At 45.0% G+C, this 21,428-nt stretch overlaps 12 non-coding genes across 12 annotated transcripts; 5 read left to right on the top strand and 7 right to left on the bottom strand.

Annotated features, from left to right (window-relative positions):
• Positions 1-5,620: 5,620 nt before the first annotated feature.
• Positions 5,621-5,693, bottom strand: TRNAI-UAU. Its single transcript has one exon. It is a non-coding gene; the product is annotated as a tRNA-Ile (tRNA).
• Positions 5,694-6,196: 503 nt separating this feature from the next.
• On the top strand, positions 6,197-6,283 carry TRNAR-UCU. Its single transcript is given in 2 exon segments — positions 6,197-6,233; positions 6,248-6,283. It is a non-coding gene; the product is annotated as a tRNA-Arg (tRNA).
• A 1,313-nt stretch (positions 6,284-7,596) lies between these two features.
• Positions 7,597-7,679, top strand: TRNAL-UAA. The gene has a single exon. It is a non-coding gene; the product is annotated as a tRNA-Leu (tRNA).
• A 750-nt stretch (positions 7,680-8,429) lies between these two features.
• TRNAV-UAC lies at positions 8,430-8,502 on the bottom strand. The gene has a single exon. It is a non-coding gene; the product is annotated as a tRNA-Val (tRNA).
• A 375-nt stretch (positions 8,503-8,877) lies between these two features.
• TRNAF-GAA lies at positions 8,878-8,950 on the bottom strand. Its single transcript has one exon. It is a non-coding gene; the product is annotated as a tRNA-Phe (tRNA).
• Positions 8,951-13,074: 4,124 nt separating this feature from the next.
• Positions 13,075-13,147, bottom strand: TRNAK-UUU. The gene has a single exon. It is a non-coding gene; the product is annotated as a tRNA-Lys (tRNA).
• A 2,388-nt stretch (positions 13,148-15,535) lies between these two features.
• Positions 15,536-15,608, bottom strand: TRNAK-UUU. The gene has a single exon. It is a non-coding gene; the product is annotated as a tRNA-Lys (tRNA).
• Positions 15,609-17,287: 1,679 nt separating this feature from the next.
• On the top strand, positions 17,288-17,360 carry TRNAK-UUU. The gene has a single exon. It is a non-coding gene; the product is annotated as a tRNA-Lys (tRNA).
• Positions 17,361-17,918: 558 nt separating this feature from the next.
• Positions 17,919-18,007, top strand: TRNAR-UCU. Its single transcript is given in 2 exon segments — positions 17,919-17,955; positions 17,972-18,007. It is a non-coding gene; the product is annotated as a tRNA-Arg (tRNA).
• A 1,212-nt stretch (positions 18,008-19,219) lies between these two features.
• On the bottom strand, positions 19,220-19,292 carry TRNAF-GAA. Its single transcript has one exon. It is a non-coding gene; the product is annotated as a tRNA-Phe (tRNA).
• A 476-nt stretch (positions 19,293-19,768) lies between these two features.
• On the top strand, positions 19,769-19,841 carry TRNAK-UUU. The gene has a single exon. It is a non-coding gene; the product is annotated as a tRNA-Lys (tRNA).
• A 206-nt stretch (positions 19,842-20,047) lies between these two features.
• Positions 20,048-20,120, bottom strand: TRNAK-UUU. Its single transcript has one exon. It is a non-coding gene; the product is annotated as a tRNA-Lys (tRNA).
• Positions 20,121-21,428: the final 1,308 nt, after the last annotated feature.

Here is a 21,428-nt window from a genome sequence, read left to right as displayed (position 1 = left end):
TCTGACCGGGTCATCTCTGTCACCTTCACTGTCATCTCCCCTCTCTTAAATCCCCTGATTTACACCTTGAGAAACCAGGAGATGAAGTCAGCCATGAAGAGATTACAGAGAAGACTTGTGCCTTCCAGAAAGGAATTGTCTTTATGCTAACAGGGAACTGGGAAAGGTTAGCTTGAACTTTATGCCCATTATTTGCAGGGGGCAAGATAGCAGGAGGAGTACATTCTTGCAGAAATCTTCATTCTGTAAAATAGTGATGGGAGCTACCCCAAGTAACCAGTGAAGGCAAAGAGTTTGGGTTATTCCAAGCATGAAAAAAGCAAGGCACATAACAAAATGCGTAGACATACTAGACCCTCCTCCATTCAAAGAATATCTACATTAAAGATTACAGATAAAAATGAAAAAGACAATGGCCTGGGTACCAGGAGACCTGAACCTACCACAGACTCACTGTGTGACCTAAGGCAAATGATGCAACCTCTCTCCATATTATGACTGTGGGAAATGCACAAAATGTTCCCTAAGGTCCCTTCCACATCTAACATTCTGAGTTCTCAAGTCCCTTCAGCTTCTAACTTTTTTCATTAATAATAATTGCTTACATTTATGTAATGGAGAGTTAAGCAGAGGAGCCCCTGATTTATTTAACAATCACCCTGAAGGCAGCCAATCAGAGTAGGGAACAATCAGAGGACTTCCTTGTGTCTTCTCAACAGAGGTGGGGGAGGAATTGTTGACTTCCCTAGAAGGTGTCCCTTTCAACCAAAGACCACACTCTACAATCTTATTGAGTTGATCACTTGGATAGAGGGCTCTTTGGACCAATCCATCATTATGATATAGCTCTATAAGGTTTAACAAGCATTTAAACACATTGTCTCATTTGACAACAATCCTATGAAGTAAGCACTACAGTTATTACTATCATTCTGTTTTAAAAATGAGAAAACTTAACTCTCAGAGAAGTTAAATAACTTCCTAAGTATGGGATAATAGAAATTTCAAAGTTGGATAGGACCCTAAAGCTCATCTAATCCAACCAATACTCAAACCAGAATCCCCTCAGTAGTATACCTATATATCCAACCTTTGCCTGAAGACTTCCAAGAGGAAGAAGCAGCAGCCCCCTAAGCAGACCAGTCTTCTATCGAACATCTCTAATTCAGAATTCTTAACCATTTTGTGTGTCCTGGACCTCTTTGACAGGCTGGTGAAACCTTTAGACCCCTGCTTATAAAGGTATTAAATAAAAAACCTAAGATTACAAAGGAAACCAATTATATTGAAATACAATTATCAAGACATTAAAAGTTCCAGGTACATGGATCCCCTGATATTTATTCCCAGACCCTTAAGATGTGTTCCCTGATCATTAGGAAATTTTTCTTTACATTAAATCTAGATTTGCTTCTTCCCAGTTTCCACTTGGGCAAGACCATACAGATAGTCAACTTAAGAGATTGGACTCAAACCCTCTCCTAACACCAAATTCAAATGCCATGTTCATGTTCTATCTGTTTATCAAAATTGACGAATCTCAGAGTAAAGGGCCTTTCAGTGACCCCCTGATCCAACCTCTTTGCCATCTTAATTGTCTTGCACTGGGCACTCTCTAGCTTATCAATGTACTTTCTAAAATATGGTGCCTAGGACTGAAGGAGAGTCTCTCCACACAGTCTGCAAAAGGACCCTCATGACCCTGGTCTTGAACATCGTGTCTCTCTGAATTCAACCTAAGAGCCTTTGGCTTTTTTCTTTTTTTGTCTGTCATGTCATATTGTTGACTCATATTGAGATTGAAGTTTACCTCTTCTCCCACCCCCCCCAATCTTTTTCAGATGAACTGATATCTAGCTCTCTCCCTCACCTTAACTTGTGAAGTTATTTTCACCCTATTTCATCTTATGTTCTGAATGGTCAATATCTTTTTGGATAGTGTCTGTCAGCCAATATCGGGGCCTACAGTCAGGAAGACCTGAATTCAAATCTAACCTCAGACACTTACTAGCTATGTGAATCTGAGCAGGTTACTCAACCCCCATTTGCCTGTTTCTTCATCTCCAAAATGGGGGTAATAATAGCACCTACCTCCCAAAATTGTTGTATGGACCAAATGAGATGATAATTAGAAAGCATTTAGCATAGTGCCTGCTGGCACATAGGAAGCACTTTCTGCTATCTAAATGTTAGCTACTGCTGCTGCTGCTTCTGCTACTACTACTACTACTACATCTAAACTGTCCCTCTTAGCCTTGCTTCATCTGCAAATGGGACAAGCCAAAACAGGAGTTACATTAGAAGATCTCTAAAATCTTCTCGAATGTGGCAGCTAGGTGGCGCAGTGGATAGAGCAGCCGCCCTGGAGTCAGGAGGACTGACAAGTCTGGCCTCAGACACTTGACATCTCCCTAGACACTTAGCGTACCCTAGGCAAGTCACTTAACCCCAATTGCCTAAGCAAAAATAATAAAAAATAAAATGAAATCTCCTCTACTTCTATTTTAAGTCATCATTAGCCCACTTCAGTTTGAAAGAGACTCTTCAGATTAAATTTTAAAGTGCTATGAGTCTTTCTTTTTTCTTCAGAGAACCAGATGCTAAAGATTTACCAGCACATTCCACTGCTCTTAATGTTCTATGATATTATAAAGGATGGAGCACTGGACTTGGAGTCAGGAAGACCTGGGTTCAAATCCTCTCTCAGACACTTATTAGCTGTGTCAAGCAAAAGAGTTAGAAAAGGTTGCATCCAGTTCCAAGTTAAGGTTCCTATGATCCTATATCCTGTATTCTAAGGTTCTTTCCAGCTGTTACATTCTACAGCTCTCTGCCAAGATCCTTTCTGGTTCTAACATTCTATGTTCTAAAGTTCCTCTAAGATCTAGAACTCTGGTCCATGTCCTCTTCCAATTCTAACATTCCCCATTCTAAGACTTGCCTATGCTCACCCAGGACCACAGGATGACAGATGGAGAGATGGAAGAACACCCTAGAAACCATCCAGTCCAACCCCCTCACTTTATAAATGAGGAGACTGAAGCCTAGAGAGGTTAAAGTTGACTTGGCCAAATCAGGATTCGAACCCAGGTCCACTGTCTGACTTCAACTTTAAGGTTCCAGCTGCATGAGCACTAGCTGGCCCTTCCAGTTCTACCATTATTGTTCTAACATGACATGAGCGTCCTTCAGTTCTTTATCACAGGCAAGTTACTCAAATGCATAGTAAAAACAGTAGCTACAAGCATTTCCCCCAACACCAGGGACATACTCTTCCACAAACACACCCAGCATCCAGGAAAGGAAAAGACTGGACACTGTACTCAAAGTATAACAGTGACTGAGTAGGTCATTCAATGTCTTTGCTGGGTTCTCGTCAACTTGGCTGATACTGGACTGGCCCCAATACTGGACTCTTCTAAGTGGGCTCTGTCTTTTAGCCCTGGACAACCTCAGGCTTTTGTCGGCCTCACTGTAGCATACCCTCTCCCTTAGACTACAATTCCAGAATTAAGTAGAGTGGAAATGAGGCCCTGGTTCCCAGGTGTGGCTTTGACAACTGACAGGCTCAGTTCTCTCTAGATCCATAAGAAAGGTCGATAACCTTTCACCAGCACTGTCTAGTGTTGTCAGAACATTAGAAGGAAGATGAGGGTTCAGAAGGATGGAGAACCTTCAGTTTTGAGGCCACATGTTGTCCTCTGCATCCTCAAGTGTGGCCCTTTGACTGAATCCAAACTTCACAGAACAAATACCCAAGGGGGATTCCTTTGCAGGTTCCCCACCCTTGCAAGTGTTTCCTCAAGTATTACTAGCAATGTGACCCTGATAACAATTTCCTTATCTTCTTTTGACCTCGTTTTCCTCACCTGTAAAATGGGAATGATAATCTTTGCACAGTCTATCTCACAGAAGAGTTTTGTAAACCTCAAAATGCTAGGGGAAGCTGCACTGTTAACTAACTTCTAGCATAGCCTCATTCTCCTGTACTTGTGCATAGGAGAAGAACGCTGTTTCTGCTAAGGGACATGAAATGGAGTCTTTTCCTGGGTCTGATCGTTGTGGAATAAACGGGTGGATAGAAGATTCCTTGACCAGACTGAGCCCCCAAATCAATAGCCAACAAACCCAGCGTTATTGCATTGGTTTGTGCCCTCTCCTAACTGTTTGGACTCACTTCTTCCTAGTAACTGAAGTCCCTGTGAAGGTAAGAGAAAAGGAAAGACTGAAGGAACGAGATTGGGAGCTGGAAGGAATCTTCAGGCAGATGGCCATATCTCTTGATAGTGTCTTGCTGAAGTCTCACTGGTGGTGGCACTATCAGTAGTGGTGGCATCTCTGGTGGCTGTGGCCGTGGTAGTAGGAGCAGAAGGTGGGTAGTATTCTGAAGTCTACAAAACTGTTTCCTTCCTCCCCTCCAAGAGCACTGTTCTGCAGGTAATGCCTGTATGATTAGTCCCATCTGATAGATTCCAAGAGAGGGAGTGACTTTTCCGAGATGACAGAGCACAGGTGGGGGAGGGGGAATGTTATCTCCCCTCCGGCCTGGAGCCCTTCTCTTCCTTTAAGGCTCAGACCAAGCACCAAATTCTTCATGAATGCCTTTCCCTGAACCCTGTGTGCCTTTCTTCCTAAATCCCTTCATTTAGCTTACTTGGTCTATAATATAGACTTTAGATTTATGATGCATGTGCATACGTATATATGTGCACATTTATATATGCATACACAAACGTATGTATGTGTTGTGTAGCGTGTAGTTGTACATATATAAATGTAATATATATTTGTGTGTGTGTGTGTGTGTGTATGCTTGTTGTGTTCCCCCCCCCCATTAGAATACAGGCTCTTTACAAATAGGGATCATTTTTTATTCTTTGTCCTTCTGTCCCCGAACCTAGCTTTGTGCCTGACACAAAGCGGCGCTTACTAAATACTTATTAACTGCGTGATCCCTCAAAACCTCCAAATACAGCTTCACCCTGGGACACACTTAGACCAGATTCCCAGATCTGTTCGTTTTACTAGCCACCAGAGCACCCCTGCCTCCCCTGCACCCGCCCGGCTTTCCGTCTGGGTCCTCCCAATACTTTAGCGTTCAAGACTCCAAGGCGAAGGTGATGACAAAGTTACATCTCTACAAGGCTCGGATGGCCAGACAGCATCCTCGGAGCTTGGGGACTAAGGGAACTCTGGCTGCATATCCAACTCCCGCAAGGTGGGGACACCTCCAGCAATGGTCTTACTTGAAGGGAGAGCTTTCTGTCCAAAAATAATAGGACCTAGAACTGGAAGAGAAATTCCTTTGGGAGCATCCATTAGCCCTGCCCCTCTCCTTCCAACCACAGCCCCATTTTGCAAGTGAAGAAAGTGAAGAGGATGGGTTCGTCTTGGGCCATCGCTGGATATGGAGCGGAGATAGACCTTAGCGATCACAGGTCAATTCTCCCTGCTTTCCCCGTTTGGGGTATAGGACAGTTAAAAGGGTATGGAACCCCAAAGATTCTCCTCCCGTGTCTGTGAAGGAAACTGAATAGGAAAGGATTTGGATTTTGCTTGTTTCCAGGAGATGAGAATTTTTCCGGGATCGCCAATTAAAAGCAAAAATCGCTCAACTGTTTGGTTCCACTGGGGCTCGAACCCAGGACCTTCTGCGTATAAAGCAGACGTGATAACCGCTACACTATGGAACCGTCGAGATTAGCTAGCTTTAAGAGACTTTAAGGGGAAAATTTCTGCCCTTTACCTGGTGCCTTCCTCCTTCTCCCCCAACCTTTTTTCTTCTCTTTACTTTCCCCAAATTGACATATAAATGTTGTTCTAAACACAAGAGAAAGTCTCACTGGACCTCATCAATCCGTACCCCCAAATCCCGCTTCTCCTATCCGGAGCTGGGCGCTAACCCTATCTGTGAGCGCTCGTGGGCTAGTGAGGCCGACAAGCAAGGCCTCGCCAGTTTCCCCAGCCCCAAACACCAAACCACGCCCTGCAAGTATGCGCGCACGCGGTGGGGTGCAAGTGTCGCAGCTGTGCTTTCCACGAAGAGCAAGAGGGGTGAAGAAATGATCCCCAAAGCCTCTTCCAAGTGTAAACTCCAGGATCCCTTTTTATACTCTGAAAAGCATACCCGTCCCCAGGAGGCACGCTGCTTTTTGCGTATAGATGTGACGATGAAGGCAACCGCCTCCAAACGAGTGGCTCTGTGGCGCAATGGATAGCGCATTGGACTTCTAGTGAAGCTGAAGGAATTCAAAGGTTGTGGGTTCGAGTCCCACCAGAGTCGCGTTTTTAGAAATGAAAATTCAAAGAGAACTAGCATCCTGGAACTCATTTCCTACCATTTCCAAGAATATACAAACAAGTACGGGAGAAGTCCGCCAAGTTTCTCACGTCACCTCCCCGAGAACTAGAGCAGTATGACTTCGCGGGGTCCTCTTCCGTGGCTCCTGGGAAAAGAAAGGGAGTGTTTTGCGGAATGGATATGAGCTCCTGGAGAGCAGGGTCTATTCATTGTCGCCTTAGTGCTTGGCTCTTGGAAGGTGCTTAACAAATGCTTGTGAAGTGGTGTTTCTTCCACTAGACGTTCCATCTCAGTCTAACAGTAATGTCATTTTGGTCTTCTTCGAGAAGGACGGCTAACCAACCAACCATCTCTGTCACGTCCATAAGCACCTGTTGAGCACTCACTACGTGCCAGGCTCGGTGCTAAGGCCTGAGGATACAAAGAAAGACAAAAACGAACATTCCCTTCCTCTCAGGGAGCTTACATTCTAATGCAGCGACAGCATGTAAACGAGAATGTCCAAACAAGACATATCCAGGATGAACTGGAGACACTGTCAGAGGAAAGGCACGAACTTATTAAGGGGGACGAGAAGAGGTTTCTTGCAGAAGGTGGGACTTCAGATAAGGCTTGAAAGGAAGCCAGAGAAGACAGAAAGAGGAGACCGGGAAAGAGAGCATTGGAATGAGAGCATGAGGGCCAGCCAAGGGAATGTCCGGAGTTGAGAGATGGAGGGGTTTGTTCCAGGGACAGCGCGGAGATCAGTGTCCCTGGATCTGCGTGCGGGAGGCAGAGGAGGTGTAAGAAGACTGAAGAGATGGGGGGGAAGGAAGGACAGTCGGAGAAGGGGTTTCAGCCCACTTCCTTCCCCTCCTTCCCGCATTATCTACTTATTTACGTTGTATAGATATATTGTATACTCATTCGTATACTTGCAGGATCCCTGAATAGAATGTAAACTCTTTGAAGACAGGAATACTTGCATTTCTGGATGCCCAGAGCTTCGTGGAGAATTCCTGGCATATTTAAGCAAGCGACTAGTAAATGCTTATTCAACACAGGCTCCGGGTCCCAAAGATGACCTAGCCTTGTGCGTCTTGTGTCAGTCCCTTCTAGGACTGAAGGACAAGATGAAGAACGTTTTAGGTGGTCACAGAGTAACCCACGGTCTCCTTGCCTCTCTCCTCTTTAAAGTTGGGTTTTCATCTCCTCTTCGGCATGGGCCACCAAGTTGGTCACCAGGAGAGCAATTGAGAGGCTCAGGGAGATAAGACCTCATCTCAGGAGGGGGGAAAAAAACCATGCTATCGCCGACCAGAATGGCCGAGTGGTTAAGGCGTTGGACTTAAGATCCAATGGACAAGTGTCCGCGTGGGTTCGAACCCCACTTCTGGTAGGAAGATTCAATTTTTGCCTCTAACCTCTAATTCGTTCTCTAGTCACCCTTCACGTAAGGGGAAAAAAAATAAAACCTGGAAACTAAAATCCACTGGAAAGTCTACTTCCCATAGGAATACAGACTCACCGCACCTCTTATCTCCAGAGTTGAGAAATACCGGAAGGAAGGGCACTTTGAACCACCCAGCCCTGTTTAGCCAGGTGATTTTTTTTTTCTGCACCAAGAAAAATCTAGGTCATTTAATAGTAATAAAAGTGATCATTGGGATAAATAGCAATGTTTGTACCTATTTTCCATAACCCTTTTCATTGATGACTCCTTTGTGCAAGGCCTCCTTAGTATGAGCTGCATTATCTCAACTGATCCAACGCTTAGCACAGTGCCTGGCACTTAGTAGGCGCTTAACAAATACTCATCTTCACGAGAAACCACAATAGGACCAGATTGGGATGTGCGGAGCTCTCCCAACTCCGTGCTCTATTTCGTGTTTAGGGTTCTAAGACCCCACACGTGGAAGGATCCTCAGAACCTATTTAGTCCACTCTCCTACTTGGCTAGATGACACGTCTACAAACATCTCTAATGAGATCGTCTAGCCTATGGTTGCACCCGTCCAGTTACGGGGAAGTCGGTGTCGTTACCTCCGGAAAGCTCCTTTGACACACAGACAGACACACACACACACAATACCTCTCCCGGATACTAAAATACGTGTGATCCAGCGTGCACAAATAAACATCGGCTTTCTGGTTCCACTGGGGCTCGAACCCAGGACCTTCTGCGTGTAAAGCAGACGTGATAACCACTACACTATGGAACCTGCGCCGCTAGGAGCAATTTCACCTCGGGTCCTTAAGAGGGCAGGCAGATTAGTTCTATATTCTTTATTGTTTGTTTAATTAATTAATTAAGTGTGACCTGAGTAAGCAGTAGCTGGACCCGAGGAACAAAGGGCCCGCAGTGCGGAAGCCCTGCGTCCACGTCCGGCTTCGGAGCCCCCTATATGCACCGGACCCTTCTCTGAACCTTTCAGCGCTCCACGCTGAACCAGAGAGGGGTCTGTGAGGATCCGTGAAAGCAGAGGCGGGGGGAGGGGGATAGAATTGTATCTTCACTGACACAGACCTCTTCAATTCAGATAGTGCGTTTCCCTCGATTAAGAAGAAGGAAAGAAAAGAAGGAAAGGAAAACCTCATGCCGAAACCCGGGATCGAACCAGGGACCTTTAGATCTTCAGTCTAACGCTCTCCCAACTGAGCTATTTCGGCAACCACACGCACCGCGTCGAACTTTATTGGCCGCCAAGTCTGAGCTGACTTTTTTGGTGCTTTCCGAATGTTGTTTCTATTTCACAATCAAAAGTCAGAAAAAGATGCATTAAATCATCACGTTAAAACAGGAAGAGACTCCAGAGAGACCACAGACCAAACCCTGGGGTGTCCAGTAGTGATACGTCTAAGGATGCATTGAGGCACAAGGAATCCTAAATGTATGCTGGGTGGATGGATAGATGAATGAACAGACTGACGGACCGAAGGATGGATGAAGGGTTGAAATAATTAGTTCATTTATTACTTGGCTTACCTTGTTGCTGTAAATAGATCTATGATCCTATGAAAAAGTGATGGCTTGAGAGGAAAAAAAAAATCATTACAGGCTGACACCCATTAAAGATATGTCAGTGCCTGAGATATTGGTCACGGTCATCCTTTTTTTTTTTCATCCAAAGTATTTTCCTCATTTCAAACCGCTTTGCCTGACATTCAAGTAAGCTCCACGGTACAATGTCATCCTATTTTTCCAACCTAATTTCCTGTCACTTTTTTCCACTTACTAATACACTCCAGACAAACCAAACTACTCACTATCGGAAACCTCCCCCCCACCTCCACAACACACACACACACACACACACACACACACCACACATATACTTCTTGCCTGCCTTTGATTCCAATATCACACCCCCAGACACACATCAAATGACTTCTAAAATTTTTTCAAACTAGAACTGGAATTAATTATATACTTTACATTGCCTAGATTTTCCCCTCTATCTGTCCCCACCTCCCTCCAAGAGGAAATTTTTTTAAAGAAAAAAAAGAAGAAAAGGACAAAAAGGAAAAGGATTTGTCAAAATTGATGTGTGTGTGTGTAAAAATCTGGCATCAGATGCCATGTTCCACATCCCTGAACTTCTTCTCATGCCCACACCCCAAGCCCCATCCCTATAAAGGATAGTGGCTTCTCATACTTCCTCTTTGAGGTCAAGTTTCCTCTTCCTAATTTTTCAACATTTATTTTCTACTGCTTGAAAATTATGTCAATGCTTATAGTATTAGCCAAAGATTCAGCTCTTTTTTTTTTTTCACTCCAAAGGACTTGCATCAGTTTAAACTCTAGCTTGACTTTCAAGGACCCCCACAGTTCATTGCCACCCTGGTTTTTCTTTTTCATTAGTTTTTATTGTTATCTTTTGTTTTATATTGCCTGGATTTCCACCCCCACCCCCATTCCTCTCCACACACTCCCAGAGAACCAAAACTGTTCAATGAAAACTTCTCTATTACTGTTTAGATAGCCACCACGCTACCAATCAACCAGGCTTTCCCACTAGGTGTCACCCTTGACTTCTCATTCTCACTCACCTCCATAGCCAATCTGTTGCCAAGTCCTTTATTCTGCCTTTGCAACATCTCAGATGTAGATGCCCTTTTCCACTCTAACACTGCCATGACTCCACTCCAGTACATCCTCTACTCAGTTGTCAATAACCTTCCTGAAGCAGATCCCCCTACTCAATAAATTTCAATGGCTCCCCATTACGGCCAGTATCAAATACAAAATCCTGTTTGGCTTTTAAAGTCCTTCATAACTTGGCCCCTGTCCAATTCCCTTGGCTACCTTTCCAGTTCCTTTAACTTATTCTCCTTCACAGAGTCTACAATCCCATGATGCCGGCCTTCTCCATCTCCTCACTCCACACTTGTTTACTGGCTTATCTCTCATGTCTGCAATGCACTTGGCTTCCTTCTCATTCTACCTTTTGCAAGAAGTCTTTCCCCATCATCCCCCACCTCCTCTCTCAACTGCCACAAAGCTAGTGCCTATTCTCAGAGATTATATCTAATTTATCAGGTAGGTAGGCACATAGGTTTTGGTTTTGGTTTTTGTTCTTATTTTTGTTTTTTAGGCACATAGTTATTTGCAGGTAATCTCCTGCCTTAGAATGTGAGCTTTTTGAGGGCAGGAACTGTTTTTTGCCTTTCTTTGTATCTCAGGCACTTAACACAGTGACTGGAATGCAGTAAGAGCTTACAAAATGTTGACTTTCTCCTGGAACTAAAATAGTGGGGGGGGGGAGGTGTTTGTTTGTTTGTTTGTTTGTGGGGGAGGGAATGAGGTCCTACACAATTGGCAATTGCCCTATTGGAGGGTGAGATCACCCCAGGAGAGCTTAGGACAAAGGGATCTCTGGGGGTAGTATCCTAGCCTGGGTACCCTTCTGTAGTATCTGCCTGCATCAGGCCTACAAAGGAACCTAAAAAGCAAGGAATGATGAGAGAAGATAGTAGCTGCCTAGGAACCCAAATCTCCATTTGCCCAGTGTTCTTTAAGATCTGATTTTTAACCTACCTGTTCTCTAGATTGGAGGTTGCAAATCTTTCCTTGATTTAAACAAGGCTTCAAGAGAGTTGAGCTGAGTACAACCCTCTTCGAATTTCAATTGTCCATATGCATTGTGGTGGATAGCTTCGTTAACTCAGACTGAAACTTGGGTCCCTCAGAGAGACCCACCAACCTCCCACCCCTTGAACAGCCCCTCCTTTCCTGATTCCCCGGGGTTGGTAGTGCCCTCCAGTCCTTGAAATTACTCTGTGTTTATGTTTCATGTAATTAAGTGCATGCACATATAATTATTTCTGTATGATTTGCATCCTCACCCTCTAGAAAAGGGATTCTTAACTTTTCTTTGTGCCACTGATCCCTTGGGCAGCAGAACCTAAGGAGCCCTTCTCAGAATCATGTTTTATAATAAATCCTTGATCTTTTTGTGGTGGCCAAGAATTGGAAATTGAGAGGATGCCCATCAATTGGGTAATGGCTGAGCAAGTTGTGGTATATAAATGTGATGGAATACTGTTGTGCTATAAGAAATGATGAACAGGCTGACTTTAGAAAAACCTGGAAAGACTTGTATGGTCTGATGCTGCATGAAGTGAGCAGAACCAGGAGAACGTTGTACACAGTAACAGTCATCTGTGCAATGACTAATATTGATAAACTTAACCTTTCCCAGCAATACAAGGATCTAAGACATCTCCAAAGGCCTCGGGATGGAAAATGCTATCCACATCCAAATAAAGAACTATGGAATTTGAATGCAGATCGAAGCATACTGTTTGCTATTTTTTTCCCTCTTCTGTTGAGTTTTGTTTCCTCTTTCCGGTGGTTCCTCCTACTGGTTCTAATTCTTACTTAACACATCACTGATGTGAAACTATGTTTAATAGAAATGTATATGTATAGCGTATATCAGATTGCACACCGTCTTGGGAAGGGAGGTGGGGAGGAAGGGGGAGAAAATTTTTAAACTCAAAAGCTTATGGAAGTGATTGTTGATAAATCAAAATAAATTAATAAAAATAAAATTAAAAAAAAATAAATCCTTGAAAGGAATTTTAGTTAGAAGTTAAGGAAAATAAAGAAGCATTTTTCCATTCAAATTCACGGAACCCTTTAAATTTATCCGTGAACCCCGGGACTCCTGCCTTAGAATAAAAGGTTCTTGGGGCGGATTGTGTTCTTTTCACCTACATCTCCTACTCTGGGCTGGGTTCCAGCGCGGTCCCCCGGCTTGGCGCATACTGAGTTTACTTAACGCATGGGCCCTGCCTGCCTATTCTCTCCTCGGCCATTCGTTCTACTTCCAGGGGGTACCTGGCGCCGGGATTATCAGTCAAGAGTCGGGTAGGAGTTCTGATTCTCCTACCCTCTGTATGACTGGAAAATCATTCCCCTTCTCCGTGCTTCAGTTTCATCACCTGTAGAATAAAGAGATTGGAATGATAACAATAACAGCTAATATTTATGTTGCGCTTTAAAGTTTGCAATGCTCTGGAAATATTCTCTCATTTGAGTTGTTTCAATAAGCTTTTCCTAACGCTCCTTTCACATCTCAAAAGCTCTGATCACCAAAACAGAGCCCAGAGATTCTGCTCTGCCCTTTCCCAGATCTTTGCGCCCCAGACCTGCAGGTGGGGGGTCAGTTTTCTCCCCTACCCTTTCCAGGAAACACCTGGCTAACAAATTCTGTTCCACTGATCAGCCCCTGAACGGAGGTAGGGGATTTTATTCTTAAGCATTGTTCTTCCATAAAACATAAGCTGTCCGCCCGAACAGGGACTTGAACCCTGGACCCTCAGATTAAAAGTCTGATGCTCTACCGACTGAGCTATCCGGGCTCTTAGTTTAGTGGAGAGCTTGGGTAAGTGAACATTTTAACTTACTTTTCCATGGTTCATTCTGTGGGTTCTTTCTTTATCCCACTTCTTTTTTTACGTTCTAAAACTCTACTACGTCTGCATATTTGAGGGCTGAAGGAGAAAAGTCTCTCTCCACCCCACCCACCAACCCCACCTCATCCCGCAAGCGACCAAAGCGCTCTGTGCAGAGCTGTGATCTTCGGGCCATCTCGGGTCACCAACACTCGCTAAGGCTCGTGTACCAGGTTTGGGACGGCAGAAACAGAGGAAGGGGAAGCCTGGAGGGGCTAGAGAGCCACGGGCTTGGGGGAAGTGAGACCCTCTGGGGCCGATGGGAAGAACTTTGTTCTTGCTGCCCTTTTGCTGAGAGGTTATGTTAGTCACGGAGATTTGTCCCCACTTGCCCTTCCGAGTGTTTAAGAATAGAAGAGGAAGGGGAAACACAGGACGCCAATCTCTCCCCACGCCACCCACCATCCCCTACGTTGGGGTGGCTTTGCAGCCTGCATTTGGGAACCTGTTCCTTTAAATGCTAGTTCCTGTTTGTCTATGCCAAGTTGTGCTACAGGTAAACCAGAAACACTTGTCCAACTGTGTTTGGGGGGAGGGGACAGCAATCGAGCCCATTTTCAGTTGTTGTTTGTTTTTGCTACACATGTATAAACACTGTTCTGGGGTATATGTATATGTATACACACACACATATATACACACACATATGTGTGTGTATATAATGTATATGTGTGTATAAACTGTACCTCCAATAAAGAGACAGGACGCTAATTAAGACATTGAAAGGAAGTTCCTTTATAAAACACAAATACAAATTGAAATGCTCTGTGATAGGAGAATTTAAAGTTTGACCAAAAAGCCATGTTCTACGGGTGGAGAGTCATCTCAGCTTTATTAATTTTAGTGAGATTTTCCCAGTCATGTCTCTTCTTCAGTATGCTCTTCCTATAGCATTTTTAAAATAATTTTTAAAAAAAGTCTTAATGAAGCAGATGATCCTGCCCCTTTACTTCTCTCCCTCCCCCTCCCTAACAGGGGGTGGAGGCCAGAGCTCAGAGAGAGCCTGCTATTTTTTCAGATGAATCCTACTCTAGATTCATAAATACAGTCTGGCTGAAGAAAAGTCAAAGCAGACTGGGGAGTGGGCTATGCGGCCAAGGGCACCGAGGAGACCTGAGCTGCTGGGATTTGTTGTGTGCAGGGGAGTCTGCTAGATGCTGGGAAAAATCAACAAGCATTTATTGTTATGTACCTATTAGGGGCTACTGTGGGATACAGAAACAAAAGTGAGACAGACACCCTCAAGGAGCTTATATCCTTTACCAGTCCTCATGGAACTCACAGTCAACTCGGGGGTAAGGAGAAGAAACAAAAACAAAGACAGCTGTAACTGCCCTACATTACCAGCTAAATGTTTTAAGGAAGCGTGGAACACCATGATGTGTGAGGTCTGAAGGGGGTGGTCCTATCCCAAAGAGGCACTCTGAGAAGGATTCCTAGGGATGACTATTTCACAGGAGCAGACCGGAACATTGTAACCCTCTAAGACTTGACCCCACTGGAACTTGACCACACAGTCTTTAAATCCTTTTAATTTTACTTGAAATCTAGGGAACACTCTGAGGTCATCAGCTCATTCCTAAGAAAGTGTCAAAGATGATAGAAGATGGAAAAAGTCATTGTTGGAAAGGCTGTGGGAAGACAGGTGTACCCATATTTTGTTGATGGAGCTACACAGCCGTCTTCTTGTTCTTCAGAGCAGATTTAAAAGATGGGAGAAAACAGTTCATGTCCTTTGACCCACTGATCTCTACTAGATACATAATCAATTAATTAACAGGCATTTATTAATCAAACGCTATGTGCCAAACACTGCTCTAGCACCTGGAGACGATACAAAGATAAAAAGGAAATAGTTGCTGCCTTCAAGGAGCTTATGTACTCCTCAGAACGTCAAAGGAAAAAGAAAGATCTCATATATAGTAAAATATTTTATAGTAAAAAAAAAAAGTGGTGAAAAGTGGATGGTCACAGATGTGGAAATGACTGAACAAAATGAGATAAATAAATGTTATAGCATATGATTGCATGTATCAATTGATTCAAAGAACTCAGAACCAAAAAAAAACAATATTCACAATGGCAATAATGAACTAAATCTCACCTCCTTTCTAGGCTTCCATTTGCTGTAGGGGAAATCTAACCTGCCACTTTAAACAAATCCTGCCAAAAATGAAATGAAATTGGCCTTTGTCGCAGGTGCACTCATTTAGGGTCTATTGTATTTTTATGTTTGTAATAACAGGCACTTCATAAATCCTCCTTAATAATCAGGGCTAAAAGTGCAAGGAGAACCGCCCGAACAGGGACTTGAACCCTGGACCCTCAGATTAAAAGTCTGATGCTCTACCGACTGAGCTATCCGGGCTCCTTAGGGACCTATTTTTCGTTCGAAAGGTGAAAAGGGCAAAAGGAATTGACAAACTATAAATATGTATGAATGGGAGAGAATGGCCCCTGGGGTTGGGTTGGGACGGAGGTGGGGGAGAATGGTTCATAAAGAATCAGCTTGAAGGCTAAATCCACGTTGTAACATGTAAGGATGTGTGAAGACAGAGCGGACCCCGAGATAATAGAACATGATGTTCTGGGCTCACTTCTTCCTGGTGGCTGCAAAATAGAGAGAGACGCCTCCTTGGGACCCTTTCCAACACCTTCCCGCCCCCGCCCCACACATCACTGTGACATCGGACAGCTCAGCCAAGGGTCCCAGAAGCTTCGGACCCAGCCAAGCTCTGGCCGGGGGCACTTGGCCTCTAGAGACTACAAGAACTTCTCTTCAGCCAGAGCGAAGAGAAAGCACTTTTCGTGGAACTGAAATGGTTCAGTCAGGAGAGCGTTAGATCCAGCTTTAGAAAAATCACCTTGCCAGCTGAGTGGTGGATAAACTGTGGTGGGAAGAGATTTGAGACTGGGAGAGCAGTTAGAATTAGTTCATCGGTGCTTTCTGATTCATTCATTCATCAGGATTCTAGAGGTGAAATAGAATGAACAGGATTTTGTAACTGTTCAGATGTAAGAGGAAATGGTGTCACAGGTAGCCCCAAGGCTGTGAACTAGGGAGACAAAATGAATAATGGTGACAAAAATAGAGGAGTCAGAAAGAAGGGCAGTTTGACTTTTAGGACTGATGCCAGTTACTAAAGGACTGGGTTTGTTGAAAGAGAAAAGGAGGTTTTCTTCTCCACTTTCATAGCAGCAGGTTCTAGTATGGGATTAAACTGTTCAGTGAGGGGAAAGGGATTCATGGAAAGTAAAGTTAGACAGGCAGTGGAAGGCCTTGAATATCAGGCTGCAGAGTGTGGACTTTATCCATCAGGCCATGAGGAGCCACTGATAGTTTTCTAGCAGCCTGTGTATGTATATAGGATGGCTCTCAGAAGAGACAGACAGACAGCAGCACCAGTTAGGATGTCACTTCAGGGGCGGAATCAGAGTGATAGCAATGAAAAAGAGAGACTTTTCAGCCTGGGATTCAGGGGAAAAAACTTTCAAATTCTTCATCCAGGCTCAGAGGCCCACTGGACTCCAAGCAAATAGCACACTGCCCTTCTAGTCTGGGAGTGCATGCCTCTGAGCAGGACCCACTCACCAAGGCCTAAAGGAAGGATGCAATTTAGAGGAACATATCTGGACACAAGCCTGGACCTTTAATCTCTGCTCTTGTCTCAATGTCAGCCATAATCGTGCTTCAGTTTACTCAAGCGTGTAGTACTTCTGGTATCTGCTTTGTGCAGAGGTAACTTCGTTGGAGACACTCTCCACTCCCACTTCCTTAATTTGCAGCCTCTAGAGGGGGCTAACTTTCTAAAGTAGGTAGTGGTAAGGAAGCCAAGCTTACTGAGCAGGTGTGCAGCCTTTCCAAGGTCTGGTGGGACTGAGGGCATTAGAGCCATAATTAGGACTGGGTCATTGGACATTTGCCTCAGGATTCCAACTACTAAGAACAACATGCCATTCATTTATATTTATATGATTAAGCAGTCATAGTATGTCAATTCCTTTTGCCCTTTTCACCTTTTGAACAAAAAACTACATTCTTGGGGAGCCTGGATAGCTCAGTAGGTAGAGCTTCAGACTTTTAATCCGAGGGTTCAGGGTTCAAGGCCCTATTCGGGCGGTTCTTTGCACTTTTAGTGCACAGACTAGACAGAGAGGAAAACAGTACCTGTGTTTCCCGAGCACTAATGATTAGGAAGATCTGGAGTGGCTTTGTGTAGGACGTGGTAAGTGTGCTGAGCCTTGGAGAGAGCTAGAGACTATGAAATGGGGGGCGGGGGGGGGCGGCAACAGCCTATGCAAAGTCCCAGGGGCTGGAGATGGAGAGCAGTAAGCAGAGTGGGCTCGAACACAGAGTGCCTGAGGGAGAAGAAAAGGTAATTAGTCTAGAATGGATAGCTTGAAGCCTGTTTGTGAATACAGAAGAATTCATATTTGAGCCTAGAGGTAATAGGGAGCCATTGAAACTACTTGAGCCGGAATCAAGTATGAATTTAAGAAATTTCCTCCTCCAGACAGATAATGCCATCCATAGCTTTGGAGTCCTGCCAGCCTCGTACTTTAGAGAACTGTGTGGAGCAGTGAACAGCGTATTGAACTTCGGGACTATAAAAACGATGCCTTACTTAACTAACCCTTCTCGTTTATCTACTTCTTTAAAAAAGCCTGGCTTTCGTGTGGCTCTGTGGCGCAATGGATAGCGCATTGGACTTCTAGCTGCCTGGGAGAGGCATTCAAAGGTTGTGGGTTCGAGTCCCACCAGAGTCGCGTTTTCGTTTGCTTGTTTAGGTATTTTTGTTTGATTTGTTTTTAGAGTAGTAACTCCAAGTAGGATTGAGCACAGTTCCTGGGCTTTGGGTTTCACTTTCTGCTATTTCCGATTAAGTGATCCTGTAAAAGTCATAGTAAAGGGGGGGGGGCGGGGGCGGGGAAGGGTTGCCTTTTTGTCTTTCTGTCGCCAGTGCCTGGCAGAGAAGAAGTACTTAAAAATACCTATTGAGTTGAATGGCATAGATAGGACATTGGGCAAAGGGGATTTTTCACAGAATATCACCATTGGAAAGGGATACCATACGGACCCTGAGCCATCCTTCTTAATTAGAGAAGATTCAATTATCGCATCTTTAACTGAAGACCCCCTGGAACCTTGGTAACTTCAGTACTTCATTTTAATAATAACATCCTCCCACCCCCAAACTCCCTCACTCCAGATGCAGTATGAATGCCCCTGCTCTCTCGCCTAACCGAGGACTAACCCTGAAGGCCCCATCTATATCAGGCTTGCTCTCCCCAACTGCTGCTATGACCCCACCCACCCCAAGGTTCAGGGAACCTGAATAACTACTCCCAGAGAGTCGAGCCAAATCTCTAACAAGTGACTGCACACCCACTGTGCGGGGCCTTTCCGTTGAATTTGCTTCCGTTCTGGGGATGGGGTGGGGTGGCATGAGGGGTGCAGCTGGGGTTGCTACTAGATGTACATTAGGAGAGAGGAGGAAGAATGAAGGAGGGAAAGAAAGGGAAGGAGGGGAGGAGGGAGGGAGGGAAAGAAGGAAGGAAGGGAGGGAGGGAAGGAAGGAAGGAAGGAAGGAAAAGGAAGAAAAAAAAGACGGAGGGATGAATTAGAAGGACGTACTGAGGTGGCAGGAGGGAAGAAATAAGAGAAAAGGGAAAAAAGGGAGAGAAGGAAAGTAGATGTAGATCACACACACACACACACACACACACACACACACACACACACACCCCACCCCCACCGGTTTGCAAATGGTGAACACGTGAGACCCCCTTGAGGTCTCAAAGTGGTGAAACAGCGGCATACTGGGAACCACTGGGAGGGAGAGCGGTTGAGGGGCTTCCCGTCGGGCAGAGACCCTCCCGCTGATCTCATTGTTTCCTCGCCTTCCGGGCTCCTGTATTCCCGAAAGCCGAGAAACTAGGTTAAAACCCGAAGGGTTCTTTAGTACGACTTAAAACTTTTGCCGAAACCCGGGATCGAACCAGGGACCTTTAGATCTTCAGTCTAACGCTCTCCCAACTGAGCTATTTCGGCGCCGCGGGAAGCGCGTCTTCTTTGCTCTGGCTAGAGAGAAGCTCAGCTTCTAGCGGCCAAGCGCCTCTGGCCAGAGTTTGGCTGGGTCCGCAGCTTCTGGGACCCTCGGCTGGGCTGTCCGGTGTCGTAGTGATGTGTGGGGCGGGAAGGTGTTGGAAAGGGTCCCAAGGAGGCGTGTCTCTCCGTCCTGCGGCCACTAGGAAGAAGCGAGGCGGGAACATCATGTCCGATTATCTCTGGCCCTGCTCTATCCTCACGAACTAGCTCGGCCTTAGCCTTCAAACCGATTCTTGATGACCATTCTCCCCGACCTCCGCCCCGACCCACCCCCTGGAGCCATTCTCTCCCATATAAATAAAGTTCAAGCTTAAGGGAACCTCCACTCACTTCCTTCGCGCTCTGCGCCAGATACAGTCATAGCAGGGCAATTCCTTTTGCCCTTTTCACCTTTCGAAGGAAGAACAGAGTCCTAAGGAGCCCGGATAGCTCAGTCGGTAGAGCATCAGACTTTTAATCTGAGGGTCCAGGGTTCGAGTCCCTGTTTGGGCGGTTCCCCTTGCACTTTTAGCCCAGATTATTAACGAGGATTTATGAAGTGCATAAAAGTGAAACACACTCTAAATAAATGTCACTCTAAATGGGTGTGTGCCTACAATACTACCCGCCCATAAAATCCCGTGCATTTTGGGGGTTGTCCATCCGAGTCAATTAATTCAATAGACTTCACAACGTATGAATGCTGTCTAAAAGCTTTCCGCCCGAACAGGGACTTGAACCCTGGACCCTCAGATTAAAAGTCTGATGCTCTACCGACTGAGCTATCCGGGCCCTCGACGGAGTAGCGGCGCAGGAGTCTGTGGAGTTTATTCTAACTACTCTTAACTTCTGCGAGATTTTTAGCTTTGTGGTATATCAGAAAGACCGCAAAAGTCAATACAAAGACCTGGATGGAAACCATCGCTTGGTCTCTTCTTTCTTCTGGAAATTGTGCGACTTTGCGTGGGTCGCTTCACTCTCTGTTTCCTCAACAGTAAAATGAAAAAGGGGCTGAAGGTCACAGAAAGACATAGGTCTCATAGCCACCAAGCTATTCATAGAAGTGCCTTCTGTTACAGAAAGTAACCAGAAGCACTGCAAGAATATTTCTTAAAAAAATTTTTTTTTAAATCAATCAAACCACCAAAAATTTATTTTATAGAGCTAGAAAAACAATAACAAGATTCAGCTGGAAGAACAAAAGGTCCAGAATGTTGCGGTGTGAGAGGTTGAGACACCTCAAAGACTGGAGTACAGGACGGGGTCGTCTGGAATGAATTCGCAGACTCAAGCATTCTTTAAGTCAAGGTGGCAAAGATTTATTGTTACGCTTTTCAGCGGGCAAGGATTCTTAAGGAACCTGCGAGAGACTGAGGATGGAGCTAGGGTTTATACGGAAAAGGCCATGGGAAAGGAATGCCAGGGACACTGATGAGGTAATCTAAAGGTCCAGGTATCTTTGGGAGCTATGGATGAGAAAGTACAGGGAGTATATCAGACAGGGAGGGAGATGACAGAGGTATGGATCTTGGGAGTCTGGCAGGAGGAAGAGTCCTTGGGCTGGCCAAGGACAAAACTTCTTGGGCTGGGCAAGGCACCCCTCTCCCTCTGTCTTGATGAGAGAATGCTCTGAAACAAGGGAAAGCTTTCTCACAAGACAAGAACTTACTAAGGAATTGGGAGACTTCCAGACACATGATCCGAGGGCTGGGGCCTGAGCAGCCCAGCACTCTCTCACCCAGCTTTGTGTAGCTGCACCAAGGAGAGAGATAAGGGTCTTGCTGGGGCCCACGCATAAGTAATTGCCAGGCACAGTGTCCTAGGGCTGGAGAGTGATTGTCAGAGACAGTGTTTCTGAGACTAGGGAGAAACTGGGGTCCAAGTACAAGCACAAACACCCAAGCAGCCCATCACAGAATATTAAGAAAACTAATGAAAAGAAAAGAAATGCAGGGGAAGGTGGCTTAGCCATACTCAATCTTAAATTGTATCATAAATCAGCAATCATCAAAACTACTTGGTACTGGCTAAGAAATAGAACGGTGGATCAGTGGAATAGGTTAGGTACACAAGACACAGTAATCAATGACTATAGTAATA

Source organism: Vombatus ursinus, unplaced genomic scaffold, assembly GCF_900497805.2.
Source record: "Vombatus ursinus unplaced genomic scaffold, bare-nosed wombat genome assembly UNPS02014248.1, whole genome shotgun sequence".
Classification (NCBI taxonomy): domain Eukaryota; kingdom Metazoa; phylum Chordata; class Mammalia; order Diprotodontia; family Vombatidae; genus Vombatus; species Vombatus ursinus.
This window is presented reverse-complemented; position numbering and strand designations above follow the sequence as displayed.